The 19,364-nt window shown below is 36.7% G+C and overlaps 1 long non-coding RNA gene across 4 annotated transcripts; it reads left to right on the forward strand.

Moving 5' to 3' along the window:
* Positions 1–8,168: 8,168 nt before the first annotated feature.
* Positions 8,169–11,139, forward strand: LOC113328430. Of its 4 annotated transcripts, none has more exons than XR_003349399.1 (6): positions 8,169–8,222; positions 8,292–8,914; positions 9,609–9,676; positions 9,834–10,215; positions 10,371–10,524; positions 10,808–11,139. It is a non-coding gene; the product is annotated as an uncharacterized LOC113328430 (long non-coding RNA). The 4 variants fall into 4 exon arrangements; XR_003349400.1 differs by having other exon boundaries at positions 9,609–9,656; XR_003349401.1 differs by lacking the exon at positions 9,609–9,676 and having other exon boundaries at positions 8,210–8,222; positions 8,292–8,346; positions 8,645–8,914.
* The last annotated feature ends 8,225 nt before the right edge of the window (positions 11,140–19,364 follow it).

The raw sequence follows: 19,364 nt of genomic DNA on the forward strand, positions 1-19,364 counted from the left end.
TTGAATCCGCCGGCGAGGTTTGTTTTCTCCAACATGCCGACCCAATAAACAACCGGATAGGTATGAATTTTGTTACCATGCCGACTTGATAAGATTTTAGGCATCAGGAGAAAGGTTTTTCTGCCACACATAGCCGGCAGGGTCGATAACATACTACCCTGCCGGCTAATAAACAACCGACAATGTAAGAATTTTGTTACCATGGTGACCTTATATGATTTTAGGCATCAGGAGAAGGTTTTTTTTGCCACAAGTATCCGGCATGGTCGATAACATATTACCTTGCCGGCGGGTTAACAGCCGGCTAGGTTTGAATCGTATTACCTTGCCGACCCTGGTAACTATACAATTTCCGTTGTTAGGGCCGGCAGTCTGACAATTCACAACCTTGCCGGCCCTGGGACAGTCGGCAATGTAACTTAAAATAAGCATGCCGGCATATGCATTTAAACTTTACATAGATAAACAAAACATTCATTCAATAACTAGAAATCCAACACTTTTTGTCCAAAATACGAAAACATGTCCCATAAACCTTAAAAAACATTTGTCCACACCATTAACTTAAACATTTTTCCACCACAACATAAAGAAATAAACTAGGAAATCATTCATTCACCACGACCACGACCACGAACACGGTCCCGTTTTGGAACACTACCTTCACCACCACGACCACTGCTGTTACCTTCACCACCACGAGCACTACAAATCCTCTTTTTATCAGCCTTCATCTTGGCTTGTGCCTCCCTCCTAGCTTTTTCTTCCACCTTTACTTCAGCCTCAAGTTTCTTGAACAATATATGGGCATCTTCATTGTCAACATTCCAAGCATAGTCAATGTGCTTGGTTTCCTCTTCAATCGACAAAGGATCTCCTCTGTCTTTCGCGCGACACAACACCCTCACAAAGGTCTTCAACTGGTCCTTCTATTTTTAGTTAAACAACAAACAATTAATAGAATGATTCGGTAATGAAATCAATCTTAAAATAGTAAGAGAAACTTTAAAATACTTACAAATAACTTAAGCATTGTTGCTGGGTCTTTCGATTCCATCTTCTTCTTACGAGCCAGTTCTTCGGCAGTCATTTTTTCCTAATCACAATAGGACGAGTCCAACCCAAGTACCACGCCATATATTTCTCAGTAGATTCATGACGGGTGGTCACCTCGTCCAAAAGACTCACATCGATTTTACGGCCACGTCTGTCATCCCAATGTTCTTGAGTCGGCGTTGGATCGTAAACGACGTTAATACTTTTTTTGGGACGTGGTGCATTCAACCATTTTCACAGCAAAGAACGGCTTTTCTTTATCGAAATGAGGTTCTTCTTGGACGTAACCCAATTGTCGCATTACCCGATGTGGATCGTACATTGAATATCCATCAAACGTAGTCATCAAGGGTCCATAGTATAATGCAACAACTTCATCTCTCCTTTGGATTAAACCTTGATTTCTAGCATCTCGATACGGATCAAATATCACCTTCTTCGCATTTAATTTGTCGATGGATTTACGGAGTTTGATAAGTTGTTGCGGCATTTCCTTATCCTGAGTACCCTTAAAATTGTACCTTTGCGCTCTTGGATTATTAACCGCAACACTCTCATCCACTTTGACGTAGGAGTTGGTTTTGAACAAAGAAGGGAAGTGCTCATATATCCAAACCTATGCAAAAAAAAAAAGTTTAGTAAGAATCTTATCTTACGAGAATTTTGCAAATATAAATGATTTCGACAATAAAGTTACCTGGAAGAGACATGTGTTTCTGTTAACTTGCTTAGTGAGTGCCCTAGAACATTTTCCCAACTCATTGTTCAAGAAGGAGACCACCGCAATACCCCAAGAATACTCACGCATCTTATCTAAGGGATCCAATAGTTGCAAGTAACTGGCCTCGATCAAGCTTCCGGAACTGTCGGGGAAGATACATTTGCCCAGGACGTATAGAAAATAAGCTGATGCGGTAGCATTGATTCGCACCGGGTTCACCCTTCCTTCCTTATCAAAGATTTTCTTTGTCTCCCATAATTTGTCCCTCAACTTCTTCAGATTAAACTTCTTGCTTAGACGACCATCCTTCATCTCAAGAACAGACTCCGTCTCAACCTGATTCCAACCGAACAATTTCTGGCTCAATTTGTAAATATCCTTGAAAAGAAACTTATTATCGAATCCCTCAGTGACAGCTTTTCCATCAACCTGGATCCCTAGAATTTGTTGAGCATCATCGGGAGTTATCGCCATCTCACCGAATGGGAATAACATTGTATCAATCTCTCCGTAGAACCTCTCAAAGAATGCATATACGGTAACTTTATCATGATCAATATTCGAACTCTCCATCGCAGGCCACAACCCGGAGTTCTTGACAATCACTTTCACCTCCTCACATTCCTTGTCTAGATCCCAAGTATTAGTCACTGACGAAGCTTGGAGCCTCATGATACAGACGACATGCCTGTGATCCTAAATACCAAAAAAAAAAAATGGAAAGAAATACAAACATTTGATGCAAATTTAAGATAGTTACACACTTGAATAAAGAACAAAGACGGATTGAGATTACTTACGTTAGTATTATGGATCGTACATGCCCAAGAGTCTTTGTATCCAAAAAGAACTTCTCCACCATCTCTTGGGGTCCCCCTTGGAGGATCACCTGGTTTCAATGTAACCATCAAGTGACAGGGAGGAATGTGAGAATCAGCTGGTTTAGTGATCACCCTCTTCCTCGTTCCGGTTTCGGTTGAAGCTGAAGCTTAGGTGGGTTGAACAATAGCTAGAGTTTGTTCTCCATCTCCTTATTCTTATTCTTATTCTTCTTCTTCTTCTTCTTCTTCTTCTTCTTCTTCTTATTCTTCTTCTGCCTCTTCAACAATTTCATCCTCCACATCCTTATCTTTATCTCCATTAACATCATCATCATCATTACCTCCTCCAACATTAGGCATTTCTTCATCACCATCATCATCATCATTGTTACCTCCTCCATCAGCCGGAGTGCTTTCATCAACATCATCATCATCACCTCTTCTACCAGATGAAATTGATTGGTCTTCATCTGGAGTCTCTTCTGAATCACTGGGTTCCGACGGTGGTTCAGAATCATTCGGTACACGGATCTTGAGCGTTCCCGGCACAACGTATGCCCCTCTATGAAGTCAAGAGTTTTTCACCAACACGAGGAGGTCTAGAAGGAGGACTAAGAGCTTTCAGATCTTTCTTATTTTCCTTTTCTAACCTAAAAAAGAACAATTAAGAAAAAAAATTACAGGTCGGCAGGGTCTACTGGTTTAACCAATCCGGCGGAACAATGGCCGGGTATCATCAAAATAGCCTGCCGGTTGATGACAAATATGAAAACAGTAAAACATGAATTTTCACATTACAGGTCGGCAAGGTCCATTACCCATACACTGCCGGCCAACTAACAACCGACATGGTCTTATATAAATACCTTTCCGGTTTTATAATTATAGGCATCAGAAACCAAATATTCAAAACAAGGGGTCGGCAGGGTAAAAACTAATAACATGCTGGCTTCATTAAAAACTGTCGCCGGCAAGGTCTACATGTGAATAACCTGCCAGTCCTGCTAGTAGCAGTTACGTATACTAAGCAGCCGGCAAGTTCTTCAACCTAAGAGCTTGCCGGCCAAACCCTAACTATGAAAAGCCGGCAAGGTCGATAACATAGTACCTTGCCGGCGTCGCAACTGCCAATTCACATTTTCGATTTTTCTGCCCTAATTTAACATGCAAACATCAAATCGAAGTACTAGAGTGAGTTTAAGTAGGCCCTTACTTTCTTAATCGCACCATTTCTTCGTTTTGAGCGGGTTCAATTTCTCCTTCTTCAACCGTTTTTTTCTTCACTTTCTTAGCAACCAAACTTGCAATTCCAGGGTTATACTCATTGGGTTTTCGATTAGCTTCTTTCATACTAGTTTCCCTCCGCCGTGGTGGATCCATTGATGAAGATTAATCGGAGTTTTCGAATCGACGATTTTAACGAATTGATCGACGAGTTTTGGTGGTGGTGGGGGTGATGGAGCTGGTAGGGTTGTGGAGGAGAAGAAGAAGAGAAGAAGAAGATGAAATGAAAAGACAAAAACTGATTTAGGGTAATAGGTTTTTAAAGGGTAAGGGTAGTTTTGTAACTTACCCATTAGGACTCCCCTAAAACCCTCAAAAAGAGTCCCTTTAAAATTGGGTATACCCCAATAGTTTGATTTTACCCCAATCTCGCCAGGATAAACAATTCATACAAACCAAAATAAATCAACTTGGATAATTATTCACCTCAACCGGAAGCAATTGAAACAACATAGACATTAAAGCACCGCAATTGCACCGAAATTTTGTAAGCCTAAACGATTGATACCACACAATAAAGCAATATACCAATAGTTTTTCTTAACCAAAAATAATTGAATCACACACACATCCATACACACATAAAAACATCAATTGTAATGAAATTTTGTTAATCAAAAGAAATAAACATATGAAATAAAATCAGGCTTTTCTTAAATAGAAAAACAATTAACTAATAATATTGTTACCTCAAATTTCGCATCCTTTTCTCTAATATGTTTGCATCTTCTTCCAGGGAGAATTGATATCGAAATATCATTATGTTGTCATCCTTATGCAAAACAAAAGAATAACAACAACCAACCTTTACCAGAGAAAGGTTGAAAACCGGTTTTTAACTATTTCAAGCAAAAGTTGAAAACCCTTGAAACACATATGCTTTTATGATAAACCAAAACCGATTCAACATATTGTGACTTTTCACATATTGTTTCTATCAGAATCCTTTATGATCCTTTGATAAAGCCTACTAACATGGGCTAGAACTTAATCCGACTAAATCAAAAAGTCACCCAAACTATAAGGGTTCACGACATTATGAGATCGAACATCAAGGTAATAAAACCGAAATCAAACATCCCATAAAAATACATAGCAATAATAAAGCATTCAAGCACAGGCTATGTAAATCAAAAACTATCATAAGAAAATTATAAATCAAATAATTTTATTCATAATAATAGTTTTATTCATAATAGACCTAATACAATCATTGAAAGAAATCAAAAATTGATGTCTATTTCCTTTTGCAACTTAGTCCTTCATATCAGTGCTAAATGAAGACGGATTACTACTTTCAGTCTTCAGCTTGTGAATTTCTTCAAGTAGAAAACCTTGTTGCTTGACTAGAACTTCTTGCAGGTGAGAGATTTTTGTGAAGGATTCTGCAAGAGCATGTAATTCGGTCTTTGATATAACACAACAGTGTGTCAATGCTTCAATACACTGGTCTTTCCTCAGTGTATTCTCTCTTTCCTTCTTGCTAAGCCAATCTCCCTTTTTGATTTTACTCTTAATATCAAGAGAAGATTGATAAGCACATTTTTGTCTTATATAATCTCAATTGTATATATTATTAGTGCTCGATTTTATATTTATTATGGCTTTTTATGTCCCTGTAGGTATTTTTGGAGAAATAAGCTTTTGCGGCGAAATTGGCTAAAAAAGTGGTTTTTGCGCTCGTGGGAGAAAATTACTATACGGACTCTCACTTTGGATAAAAGGTAGCCTAATTACTAAGGGGCATCCAATTTCTGGAAGCTGCTAAAGGGAAACCCCTGCTGGATAAGGGGAGGTCATCTTCTTCATTTGAAATTTGAATTTTGGAGGGAAAATAAGAACAAAATTAGGGTTGAAGAATTGAAGGTGTTCTAGGGAGATTCAATGGCTGAAATCAAATGGGTTTGTTCCTCTTGGTTAAACAGGGCTGGTAATGGTCTTATTTTTGCCCAGAATTGGCTAGACAATCCGCAGGAGATGAATCAAGTTTTATAGTTTTTGGCGGGAAAAATATGCATGCAACTGGCAGAATTGGGGATTGAATTCGAACGATTTCCAGAGTGATTCAATGGCTGAAATTGATTTGGTTTACTCCCTAGGACTAAACAGGCCTGGTGAAGTCTTTTATTTTGAACCCAAATTGGCTAAAATAGCCGGAAAAAGAAATAGAAGTCAGGTTTTGCACGGGTCTCTGTATGACTTATTTTTGGAATTCTAGGAAGAATAAAGGCAAGAAACTCTTCCAAAAGATACATATATATCTAAGGAAGAGTTTTAGATAAGTTGGAAAGCTCAGAAACGTGTGAAACAATTTTGGGAAGAGATTATTGCCGTAACTGCCAAGAAAAGAAAAGAAGAGATTTCGAGAAGTTTTAGGGAGATTAAATCGCTCTGTTGGATATATATAAGTTTCTGGGAGTTCATAGAAGGGAGTCGAGACTTTGGGGGACCGAGCTGAGGGCTTGGTGAAGCTGCAGAGGTGAAAATCAAGAGTTACAGAGAAGACGTTTCTGCTGCTGAAGAACAAGGTCGTAAAACACTTCGCAACTTAGAAAGAAACCGTTACCTAATCTTTCAAATCCAATACCTTTGTAACAGTTTTGCAACAACTATTCCTGATAGAATTTATTTGTAAGGGCAACTTCCGTAACAGTGGATTCTGTAACAATTATATCTGTTACAAATTCACTTCTTCAATAAAAACAACTATTTGAGCAATGATTAAATATTTTGAGCGTGTTTTTGACATGAGGAGCTAAACCCCAACACTGGGATGATGGAGGAAGCCCTATTTCATAATCACTTGGTAACTATAATTGATTCTTTATGACTTTTGCATTTGTTTTAATCGATTTATGATTTTTCTTGATTAGTTGTGATTTTGTTTGATGTCGCATGCTGGGTTTTAGGAGCTTTTGATGCGTCATGCTTGTGATTTACATATAATGCTTTATAAAATCTACTTTTGGCAAAGAAAAGAGTCAACAAAAGAGCTAGAATTGTTATGAGTCATCATATGAACCAATTGAATGTGATTAGTGGTGAAATCCTATGTCTCAGTACCTCTCGATATTCGAGACAACCTTGTGAATATATTTTTAGCATTTTTATTCTTAGTTCTTAAATCAAACCTTTACACAATCCGAGTTGAACGAACTTTACTACCACTTAAAAACTACATTAAAGATCCAGACTTAATCTTATTCTGATCTATCATCTTTCCATAAGAAGATGTTGGATCCAGACTCATGGTTCAGACAAGCAATGACCAAAGAAGGAGAATGATCTTTTTATAATCTTCATACTTCCAAAAATATAATATTCCTATAAATACGAATATTATATTTTCATACTTCAAATACTAGATTTTATTCCCATAATCTACACATAAGTTCCTTGATTTTCCTTCTTCCTCACTCAATTCGGCACACAAGGTGAGGAAAAAATTCTAATATCGATCAAGTGGTATTAGTATGAGATTTTCTCTCATTATGGGATTTAGAACAACCAGAGTTTCCTTGATCAAGTATCGTATGAGAAATTCTCTTCTTGTTACCTCGAACTAGCGAAGTATCTTGAGATTGACTTGTGTTTCCTATGCAAGTTTTGGCAATTCTGATTTTGAGACAGTTTTTGCATCTTGTCTTATTTTTCCCTTTACCATTAGATGATTTAATAACATCGGAAGACATGACCATCTTTAAAATGGGTAGATCACTAATGGAGGAGGAAGGAATACGATTGACTAATGCAATCACTACACCAAATTCCCGGATTCGTAAAAGGAATTTGTAACGGCTTTGTGGCCGTTACAGAACTGCTGTTACAAATTGCCGTTACACGCTAAGCCATTACGAATTTTTATAGGCGTGCCAGTCACACGCTTGGTCACACTAGGGTCGTAGCACTTGGAGTTTTTAGGCGTGCCATTCACATGCGTGATATATTTTTTCCACCCCATACTCGTTGAACTAGAAAATGTTTCCACCGTGTGTGCCATTCACATGTTTGGAATTCACAATCACCCATTTCTCCCCTTCTCTCGAATTTTCATCTCATTCTTCATTTTCTTTCTTTTTCTCTTTTCCTTCTCCTGCCTCTATTCTCTTCCCTCTCAACTGTGTAAGGTTAATCATCTGATCTTTGAAGAACAATGTAACGTTAATCGAGTTTAAGATTTCTATCTGTGTAAATCATTATCAGTTTTTCGATTTTAGGTTTTTCATCTCTGTTAAATCAGATTTTAGGGTTTTATCTAATATCTTTTTTTTTTCGATTTCATTTTAGGGTTCGTCAGATTTGGAACTTTGATTTACTGATCTTGAATCTCATCTTAGAAGGTATATGTTTCTATCTTTTGTCTGTTAGATTTTAGGGTTTCAGTATTTCATCATCTCTTTTCTTTTCAGTGAAGAACAACATCGAAAAAAAAAAGAGATTCATCAACCAATTCCAACAATTCGGGTAAGTTTCATCTCTTCTGATTCTTAATTCGATCTTTTTTCAGATGGTATTGGATTATGTTCAAAAATATTTCAAAAATTTATTTTAGGGTTTCAAAAACCAAACAACATTGAATTCACTTCGAATTCCTGATTGGATTTTTAAATTGATTTTTTTTTCTAGGGTTCGTGTTTCTCACTACTTCACTTCATATGTAGTTACTGTTTTTCTCTCTTTATAAATTGATTTTTTTTTAGTACCCTTTCCTCAATTTCTAATGTCTCTCTGTGTTGTTAATCGAGAGGAGGAGGTATTACAGAGAATGGATGTATCAAAGTGAAGTCACTGAAGTAAAGAAGTTACAAGGGAACATGAGATGTTTTAGAAATCAGTAAGAAGAGGGAACATGAGATGTTTTCTGTAATGGAATTTGGAAATCAGTATAAAGTTGGATTTCGGTGGTTTCCTGTGTCTGTAATAAGACAAGAACTAGCTGCTCGGAAGGAATTTGATGGTGGACAAATGGGTGATTGTGAAATATTCAATGGGTTCCAGTTTCATGGATTTGGTCATCTTTGTGTTAAGTAAGGTAAATCCCTTTACTTTTATGAAACTGATACTTGAATGGTATAACGGTTGGCTACTATTTGATTATGTGGGATGTTTTTATCCATGAAGTTTATTCAAGTTATCCTTGTTGTTAGTGACCTTGTACGATAATAAGCTTGGTAGGAGTCTCATGTATTCATAGTATGCTCATTCTTATATTGCTGAAACGTGTATTTACATGGTCGAATGTCCATTTGGTATTTACGCTGTTAAATCTCTATGATCCTAACTAGTTTCCCTAGGCTTGTGGTAGTGTTGACGCTTCTGAAGCTCCTATGACTGATTTGATGACCATCACTCGGTTTGTTCTTAATGAACAATCGAAACATCTTGAATCACGTGGAGATTTCTCTATTTTGCTTAGTCATATCTTTCTTGGTTGCAAATTCGTTTGTGCTGCTTTTAACAATGTAAATTTTATGTTCATAGTTTGAACTCTTCGAATTTTTAAATTTTAATTACTGACTTTCTTTTTTTATTTATAGTTTTATCAGCAAAATTAACTATTGCCAGTCTGTTTTTTTTCTGGGTTTTTTCATTTGATTGGTGATAGTGAAGAATTTGATTAAAAATATAGTCAATTAGAAAGAAAGAAACAAAAGTGTCATTGACTGAGAATCATAGAGTTTTATCTTTTTCTGGGTATTAAGCTTATTTGTTGTTTGCTTGAGTAGGCTGGGCTTGCGAAACTCATCAGACATGCCAGGGAGACCACTGTTCATGTAACAAAAATAACAACAATGTTTGTCTGTTATTAATTATTAATTTTTCTTTCCAGTAAATTTAGTTCTTACTCATTCTTTGTTTGATTTATTTTTAAGGCTCTCGTGAGCAGTGGAATAAAAGTAAGTCTTCAAGAACTGTTGAGTTAGATTTGACTATGGTGTATGTATCTGCAGAGTTTTGTTGGTCATGGAGACTCCATAAACGAGATCAGGACACAAGCATTGAAACATTCACTTGTGGTGTCTGCTAGTAAAGTAAAGTGTCATGATGTTGCAGGTGGTGGTTCCATTCACAGGGAAGTTTAGTGATGATGTGCAGCAATGGAGATGAAATTGGTAAAAGGATTTGATGGTTGATTTGATTGAAGAAGCAGTGGGTTCAGTGGAGATGAAGAAATTTTGATGGTTTGTTGTTGTACTATGGGGTTGCGATGGATGCAGTGGAACTGGTGATGCAGATGCAGTTGAAGGTGGTTGTGATGATGAAAGAAGAGCAGTGCATCGGGACTGGGTTTGAAGTAAAGATGCAGTTGTAATAGTGGAGAGTTGTGGAGAGGTTTGTTCTTTGAAACTTTTAATAGTATTATTTCATTATTTGTTTGAAGCTTACCCTTTGAATTTTGGTCTACTTTACATGTTGGCCATTATGGAAAAATCCACAAATGCCTAAGATATTTCTCTTACGTATGCATTACATTTGCTGCTTTGTAGGTACCATGCAATTCACAGAGATGTTTACAACTGGTTTGACATAAGTTTTGATGAGTTTAGACGCCCTTCTAGTCCCCAACAGATTGAAGTTTGCCAAGCAATTTTCAAAAAACTGATGGAGAACAACTGGCTTTCTGAAAATACAATGCAGCAGGTACAAACCTATGTTTTTATAATTTGTTTAGTTGAATAACATCATGGGTTTTCCTAGTTTCTAAAATTAGCCAGCCATTTCTATTAATATTTTCTTAAGATTATCCAATGATGGACCTTTGTCATAGATTCCTTGATCATTGATCAGTCCTGCATTGTAATTACTATTGGTTTGAGATAAGTGAACAAGAATTTTGACAAGGTGTTTTTGACTTAGCTTTTTTTTTTTTTTAACTGTAATGCATTTTGCCTATCTTTTATAATTTCCCTTAAATGTGATGCAGGTCGTGCATTTACAGGTCAGTGGTCCTTCAAAGCCATTGAGTGAGCTTGATGATCCAGCTTGGCGACTAGCGTTTGGGTAGTACATCTGGGATCTATTCAGTTCATGCAATCATTAGGTCTCTTAGCATCGTCAAATTTTGTAAGTTCTATGCAGGCAGTTAGTAAGTTTTCATGTGTTCCCGCTTAGAAATTTGATACTTAGAAAAAATTGGTTCTTAGAAAAATTTCAGTCCTTTTTTATATGAATCTGATATGAATGGATTGAATATGAAATGAACTGATTGAAGAACATATTATTGAATGTGGATGATGAATGCATGAAAGGTGTATATGCAGGGTATTGAATTTAGAATTCTGGCTTATTTCCGGCAGAATATGAACTGCCGGTCAGCCTTGAGCTAGTCAAAATTGGTCAATGTTGACCAGGTCAAGGTTGACTGACAGTAATTTTTTGTTGTTACAAAAAAGTTCGTAACGGCTTCAAACAGTTACAACCTGCCACGTAATAACGGCTCCAAACTGTTACAATATGCCACGTAGTAACGGCTGCACAACGTTACGACAGTTCTGTTACAAATAAAATTCGTAACGGCACGTAGCCGTTACCCGTGGCAAATTCGTAACGGCTTACACCTATTACGAGGGCCGTTACATTTTTTCGTAACGGCCCTCGTAACGGCTCCAACCTGTTACTATTCCGAGAATTTGGTGTAGTGAATATTAGTTGTTTCCTCTTCTTCAGAATCGTATGAATCAGAGGTCTCATCTAGAGTTACAGCCAAAGCCTTGCTTCCAGTGTATTTCTTAACATTGGGACAGTCTTTAGCAATATGACCAAACCCGTTACACTTAAAGCATTGCGGATGATACTCATCATCTTCTTCATGATCCTTTTTAAACAGGAACTCGATCATGTGGACGAGAAGATCGATGAGTATCCTTTATGAATCTCTTATTTCTTTTCTTTGAGAGATCTCGAAACTGTCTGGTAATCAATGATAATGATTGTTCAATTTCATCATCAGAATTTTTCGCTATCTGTTCATATGAATCATCCATCTGTCTATCCCTCTCCATTAGAGCTTTCGGAATTTTTGCAGCTTTAAAAGCAATTCCTTTATTTTGAATAGGCTGTGATTCATGATCAAAGATCTTTAACTTTCCAACGAGTGTGCTTCTTGAGAGAGTTGAGAGATCATTTGCTTTTATGATTGCATGCTTCTTAGAATCGTATCTTGGTGGCAACGACATGAGAATTTTGCACATTATATCTTTTTAGAGATAGTCTTTCCAAGAGAGAAAGAGGCATTAATTATCTCAGAGAGTTTAATATGAAACTCTTCAAAAGTGTCGTTGTCATCCATTCGAAGGTTTTCCCAATCGGATGTAAGAGTTTGAAGTCTAGCTTTTTTCTCTGAAGTGTTTCCTTCGAATACAATCTGAAGATTATCCCAATATTCTTTCGAAGTTTGACATGTTGATACATGATGTTATAAATCACGACTTACAACATGTATTATAACATTCAAACCATATGAATTCTGCTTTGCAAGCGCCTTTTCTTTGTTTGAAAAATCTACTAAGCGTTTAAACTCAGTTTCTGAATTTTCTATCTTTGGACGAATATAACCATCGACGACTAATAGCCAAGTACTAAAGTCTCGTGATTGAAGAAAATATCTCATAGCATATTTCCACCATAGATAGTTTGTTCCGTCAAATCTTGGTAGTACGTTAATTCAAGTCGATTCATGAGAACTCGAGTTCATTCGTATAGGTTGGATCGGTCCAAACACAGATTGTTAGATCTTTTCGTGTTTTCCTGCTCTGAACCAATTGAAAAGGAGAGGGTACCCAAATATACCTCAAGCTAAAACTTTTCCTACCTATAAATGTTAGAGCATTGCTCGGTCGAACTCACATGCGTTGCTATCTCAAGCATTTTTGTCAAAGTTAGTGATCAAAACAATAAGTCTTGATTTCTATCCTATATAGCTAAAGGTCTCGGACTAGGATAGAAAGTGTAGTTGAGCTCAAGACTCTGTGGCAATCATCATGCAAGACGAAGTACTACTCAAGGAACTGGTGGAACTTCATCGACTAAAAGGTATGTAGAGACTTGAACTTATCTGTCACTCAAAAGTCTATTTACTCTATCTCCTACTATTGAGACAAAAGTCGTTTTGATATATAGACTTTGATTATACACATTTTCTATTTCGAACCGAGTTTAACTCGCCTATCTATTTCTCGAAATATGTGTTGGTAAGCTTTCGCTTTAGCCAAATTCATCTTTACCTAGTGACGAATGTCATGTTATGTTTCAATCACTTTGAAAATTTCTCTGACGAAAAATGGTCTGTGAATAATGGCTATATAACATCCTCCAAGAATGTTTCAATGATTGAAATGATTGTTTAGATTACATAACCATTGGTAGGATATAAGCATTGTTGTGGAAACACATATATGTATAAGTCCTTATTCCTTGAACCAAAGTTTGCGAACTTTGTTGATCAAGAGAAACGGAATGTGACATGAGCCAAGTCCGCGAACTGGCGGAACCCAGTCCGCGAACTTTAGTAGGTTATATCTAAAATCGGTTGTTCTTGAACTCATGTTTATATAAACTAAGGAATGCTTTTGCAAATCGTGGGTATAAAGTTCATGAACGGGTTCGAGTGAATCAAACCATTTTCGCTTCGATTGTGTCTTGTGTAGTTACATAAATAAGGAATTGAAAAAATCTCTAACTAGTTCATTTGAGTCATTTGAACTAGTTATGGTGAAGAAGAATTTGGTGGATATGAAATTGATCATATGGCTAACCATTTGGTTAACTATTGTTGAACCAACAAATGTTAATGTTTGGGAACGGTTACATAAACCCAAAATTGGACATTCCTTTTGTGTGTAACAAGCTAAGTTTTTGAACCAACGGTTGAGAAATATTAGCTTGAACCTAATCAGGTTTTCATCTAAACGGTGAATATTGAATGCTTTGTTACCAAGCTAACATTGACTGCAAATCCAGATTTGAAAGACTATATAAGGGAGAACTCTAGCAACTGGGAAACCTAATCCCCACACCTTACGTGTGATACTAGTTGCATAAGATAGAGTCGATTCTCCTTTAACCTTGGGTTTTCTTCACTAAACCAGGTTAACGACTTAAAGACTTCATTGGTATTGTGAAGCCAAACCGATACTACTTTCTTATAGTTGTGTGATATGATCTTGTTGTTTGTATCGTTTTGAGTACGATCATAACGATTGTCTTAAGATTTATATCTCCGATAGGCAAGATAGAAAAGTAATCACAAACTTCTTCGTCTCATCGTTTGTGATTCCTCAATATCTTTTTTCGCTGCGTTGATTAAGATTATTGTGAGGTGATTGATAATACTAAGTTGTTCTTCGGGAATATAAGTCCGGGTTATCAACTGGTTCTTGTTCACCTTGATTTATCAAAATACGGAACAAAACTCGTAGGTATATTCGTGGGAGACGGATTTATCTATTACCGTAGACATTTCTGTGTGATACAGATTTGTTTATTAAAGTATTTGACTTTGGGTCGTAGCAACTCTTAGTTGTGGGTGAGATAAGCTAAGGGAATCAAGTACGTAGCATCTTGGTGGGATAAGAGGTGTAGGAGCATAATTGTACCTTGGATCAGTGTGAGAGTGATTGGGCTTCAACTACAGTCCAGATTGAAGTTAGTTTAGAGTAGGCTAGTGTCTGTAGAGGCTTAATACAGTGTGTGTTCAATCTGGACTAGGTCCCGGGGTTTTTCTACATTTGCGGTTTCCTCGTTAACAAAATCCGGTGTCTTTGTTATTTCTATTCCGCATTATATTTGTTTATATAATTGAAATATCACAGGTTGTCCGTTGTTCAATCAATTAGAATATCCGACCTTTTGGTTGTCGATTTAAATTGATTGACACTTGGATATTGGTCTCTAGTGCCATCCAAGTTATCTCTCTTTGATAACGGCTCGCAGATTTCTATTTGCTTGAGTAAAGATCAAATTGAGAGATTGAGATATAAACTCTTTGATATACTTTTATTCTAGATTGAGTCTGATTGTCTAGTTGATTCTCTAGAAAGTTTATTGGAGTTTGTTCATACAGATTGCTAAGCAAAATATTGGGTGTGGTTGTTGTACCCCCGCTTTTTCAATAAGTCTTTTCTCCTAAAGTGATTGTCTATGGACTGAGTCGAGACAATACAACTATTCGGTTCACACTTGGTGTGATCGTCTATGGATATGAGATCGATACAATACAACAACGAAGTATGTTTATTTGATAAGAGGTTCGGACTTAACGAAACACAATAGGATTACTATCTAGTAAAGTAGGAATTAACGTTTGTGTAATTTACTTTAAATGAAAATAACAACAATTATAATTGCGGAAAATAAAAGTAAATGACACAAAAAGATTTTGTTAACGAGGAAACCGCAATTGCAGTAAAATCCCGGGACCTTGTCCAGAATTGAATACTCTCAGGATTAAGCCGCTATACAAAATCAAACCAACTTCGTATAGTTGAGACCAAGCAACTAAACCTATAGTTCACCTAGTTCAGCCTGTATTCCCACGTCTCCAACTTATGAATATGTCACGTACTTGGAACAATTCCTTTGGTTCATATTCCAAACAGAAAGCAACAACAAATCTGTTTGGTAGCAACTCCTTTCAACCAAGTGATGTAAGTTCGACAAAATCTCTTCTGTTTATCTCAATAAACTCCTTCTTCAGGTTCTTAGATCTATATTATTCTCAACTACCAAAGGTAATATTGTTAAGATTTTGCAATCAATACTTTTAGTCACAAAGAATTTTATTGATCCGATCTACACAACTAATCAATCTAATCTACCACAAGGATAAACCGATTATAGTTGGATCCTCTATACCGAAACAAATATTGTGCACTCCAAAGATTATGAACCCCAAATCAGAAATCTTGAATATCTTCTTTGTCTTCAAATCTTCTTAGATCTTAAATAAACACCTGCACACAACAACTTGAATCTCTTGTGATCAATCACGCAGAGAACGGAATCTGTTAACAATGGATTATCACAAGACGTCTTTAGATTTACAAACAGTCTAAAGATCCCTGTCGAAACTTCGATCTAGTTTGAGTGAATCTTATATCAGAAGAGAAGATTCTCAAGCATAAACAAACTAGGTGCAATCAAAGTTCAACCACCGTTAGTCAATCAAATCAATCGAAAATACAAGATAAACCGCAATTATCTAGTTTGCTACCAACGGTACTAATAGAGCTTCTCAATCCCAAAGAAGACTTTAAACTGAGCGGCCGTAAGAGATTTCGCCTAATTAGGTTATTCTCCTCTCCGAATAGGTGCCTTCACCAGTAACAACACAACCGAAGAAGTTTGCTTTCACGAAGGATTAGTTTTGCTAGAAATGCAAAATTCAAGTATTTATAGACAAGGAAGTTTGAACGCCAAGGAATTTCCAAAACCGAAAATATTCTCAAGATATGCTATATATTCCAAATTCGTATTCAATAATTCCTGGAAATGCTCTGTCCAAAATAATGACCGAAACCTCTTTGGAAAATCTTCAACTAGTAAATGAAAATTACTAATTTTCATTTTATTAAAATAAAAGTAAAAACCTTAAATAAAAGATTCTTAACTTATTTTTGTTTCGATCCTGGGATTCTCTTCCTTTAGCTATTAAGGAATAACTTTGAACAATTAAAGATAGACGTTACTGCATATGTTCAAAGTATGTCGACATCCTTACTCTGTAAATCCTCTTTCATACTTACAACTCTTGAAACCGATTTGCCACACTTCGAAACAAGTTTAAAATTGGTTCATCTGACTTTCAAGAACTATATGATTCATCAAGCACACTCAATAACCAATCATGGTTTTAACGGTTTTACCAAAACAAGTTTCGGTTCTACCTCCATTTGAGTATTGCGCATAGTCACACTAGCTTTCCAAAATTCGGTTGACTAGGTACTAGGATTCGTTCCCCACATATATATGGTATCTAACTTGAATGTGTTTCACATGTCCATAGTATCGGTTCCCCTTTCTGCTAAAACATGTTGCACCTCATACAAGGATCGATTCCCCTTTGTGATGAGTTGCACCTCTTAATAGGATCAGTTCCCCTTTACCCAGAGTCGGTCTTACAAAATCACAAACTCGATCATACCATCTCAGGTGATTACTTAAGATCGGTTTCACTAATAAAAGTCATATCAATACAAAAGTCAGGCCTTTGTGAATAGTTTTACCCAGAACACAAACAAATCATGAGTGGTTATACTAATCACACATATTGGTTGTTCACAAGATATGCAATGAATAACAATACCAATAACGCCTGGCGATTTCCTTTTCGATTTAAAAAACAAGTTCATGAATTTACTTCCTTAAAACACATGTAAAACATTGTTTCCTAGGATGAAATCCTCACCTCATACCCATACATAATCACAATAACATTTAAATGATTATGTCGATGTATTATCTACAAAGTTTAATGGTTAAGCAATAAACCTCGTATTGTATTCCTTAATACTGTGTCTATCTAGAGTGTTCATGCTTTCCAGTTTTGTTTTCAATATGCACGACTTGAAAGATACGTTAGGGAATGAAACAGTTCAAGTCAAATATCACTAACCTCAAGTGGAAGGATGATGTTGTCGTTGTAGCTTCTTACTTCATCATTTCTTCAAGTATTCGCAATACTTGTAATGTCTCATATCCTAATACTTTCAAGCTAACCTATACGAAGTTGACTCTAGTACATAATCAAGTGACTCTTTAAATGAGTTTTGATTCACTAAAATATGACAACTAAACTTGACATACCAACGCTTGGTGGGTTCAACCGAGCTATGCTCTAACAGTTGCGCACCCAAACTATGTTGTAAAACGCGTGCGCCTAGAGCACTAAGCGTGGATCCAGCGCCCGAGTAACCCAATTCCACACTGCTTTCCATGTCGGCGCCTTAGGCGAACGAGTTTAGCGCCTTCAGGAAGTGTCAGGCGCTATAACATAAACGCCTTTGTTTGATTTTTTTCCCTAATTATCCTAAATTACCTTTCGTTAAAATTTTCTTTCCCTTTCTTCTTTACGTATTTGACGTGGATTGTCATGAAGTGTTATTTATTCTCATTGATGAATAATATTCTCCATAAGTATTTAGTGTGATATCAATTTCAACGACAATTGGAGTGGTATTTGAAATTATCGAGGCATGCTATTTGAACCAATTACGAATTCCACTTTCAAATGTAATTGGCGTCCGGTTACAAATCAAGGTGGCTCCAAAAGAGATAGCTACAAATTTACTTGTGTTAATCTCAAGAGAACCTGTTATGCGAATGAACCATTTGCGTTAGCGCACCAAGCACAACATGTTTTTTGTATGAAGGACATAAAGAATCGACAATTGGAAGTGGTTACAAAAACACGACCTCGCTGCTCTTAAGCTAATCCTTATGGGCTAGATTAGAGTGCTAGATTGGCCAAAAAATGTTGCAAATCAAAAAATAAGTGTTGGAAAAAAGTTAACAGTGATACTTGATAGTTTTCTCTCCTACCAGGTGCTCGCAATCCAACTATCAGCGAGATTGAAACGCTAAATCATTCAGCGCTGAAAAAGTGATCCCAACGCCGAACCATTCGGCGCTCCGGATGTTTTTACGTACACATTTCTTATGGAGAGGAAGGTACTTTAATTATAGCTATGATACCTACACAAGTTATAGCTATTCACACGTCCTATGTTGTCCCCACGTCCTATATTGTTCCCTGGAAAAGAAACTATGTCAGTGTGAAGCGTAACTTTTGATGGTGATTAAATTAAAAAATGGTATCCAACGAGTACTACAAGTCATGGCCCATATATCAGTAACGCGTACATTGAGTAAGAGTGTGATGAAGAGAGAGGACCATGACGTGATGTGATTGTTTCCAACATCAATTGTCTTTGAGGGAAAATGATGATGGTTTTGGAAATTAAAACTATGTAGCGTTGTTCTGTTCAGCGTTGAGCGCTAAATGGTTCAGCGATTATCTGCTAGATTTGTCATATCATAGGACTTAGAAAATTTCCTATACTGACGTGGATGGCGAATTGAACAATTAGATATCTAGACCATAGGACTTAGCCTTACAACATTTCAGAGAAAAATTCAGAGGGACTTATTGCACCCGAAAACTCGAGTTCTGATGAAGCGTATCAAGAATGGTATTCAAGATATTCAACAAACGATCTTACACGAGTGCCCCAACAATATCACAATGAAAATTTGGTTTGGGATAGGACTGATGTTCCACCAGAAACCATCATCTATGAAGAAGTGAGAGCTTCCATCCAAAGACAAGAGGAGGAGGAAGCTGATAGTGATGCAGTTTACACCACTGACGAAGACGATGGCGACGACTTTGAACTTGGAGATATGGCATTCTGATAGGCTAAAGTTGGGAAGGTGCACGCTGTATTTCAATATAGTTTTGCTTAATTTGCAGAATTTGAATTCTA

The sequence above is a fragment of the Papaver somniferum genome, unplaced genomic scaffold (genome assembly GCF_003573695.1).
Source record: "Papaver somniferum cultivar HN1 unplaced genomic scaffold, ASM357369v1 unplaced-scaffold_107, whole genome shotgun sequence".
Classification (NCBI taxonomy): domain Eukaryota; kingdom Viridiplantae; phylum Streptophyta; class Magnoliopsida; order Ranunculales; family Papaveraceae; genus Papaver; species Papaver somniferum.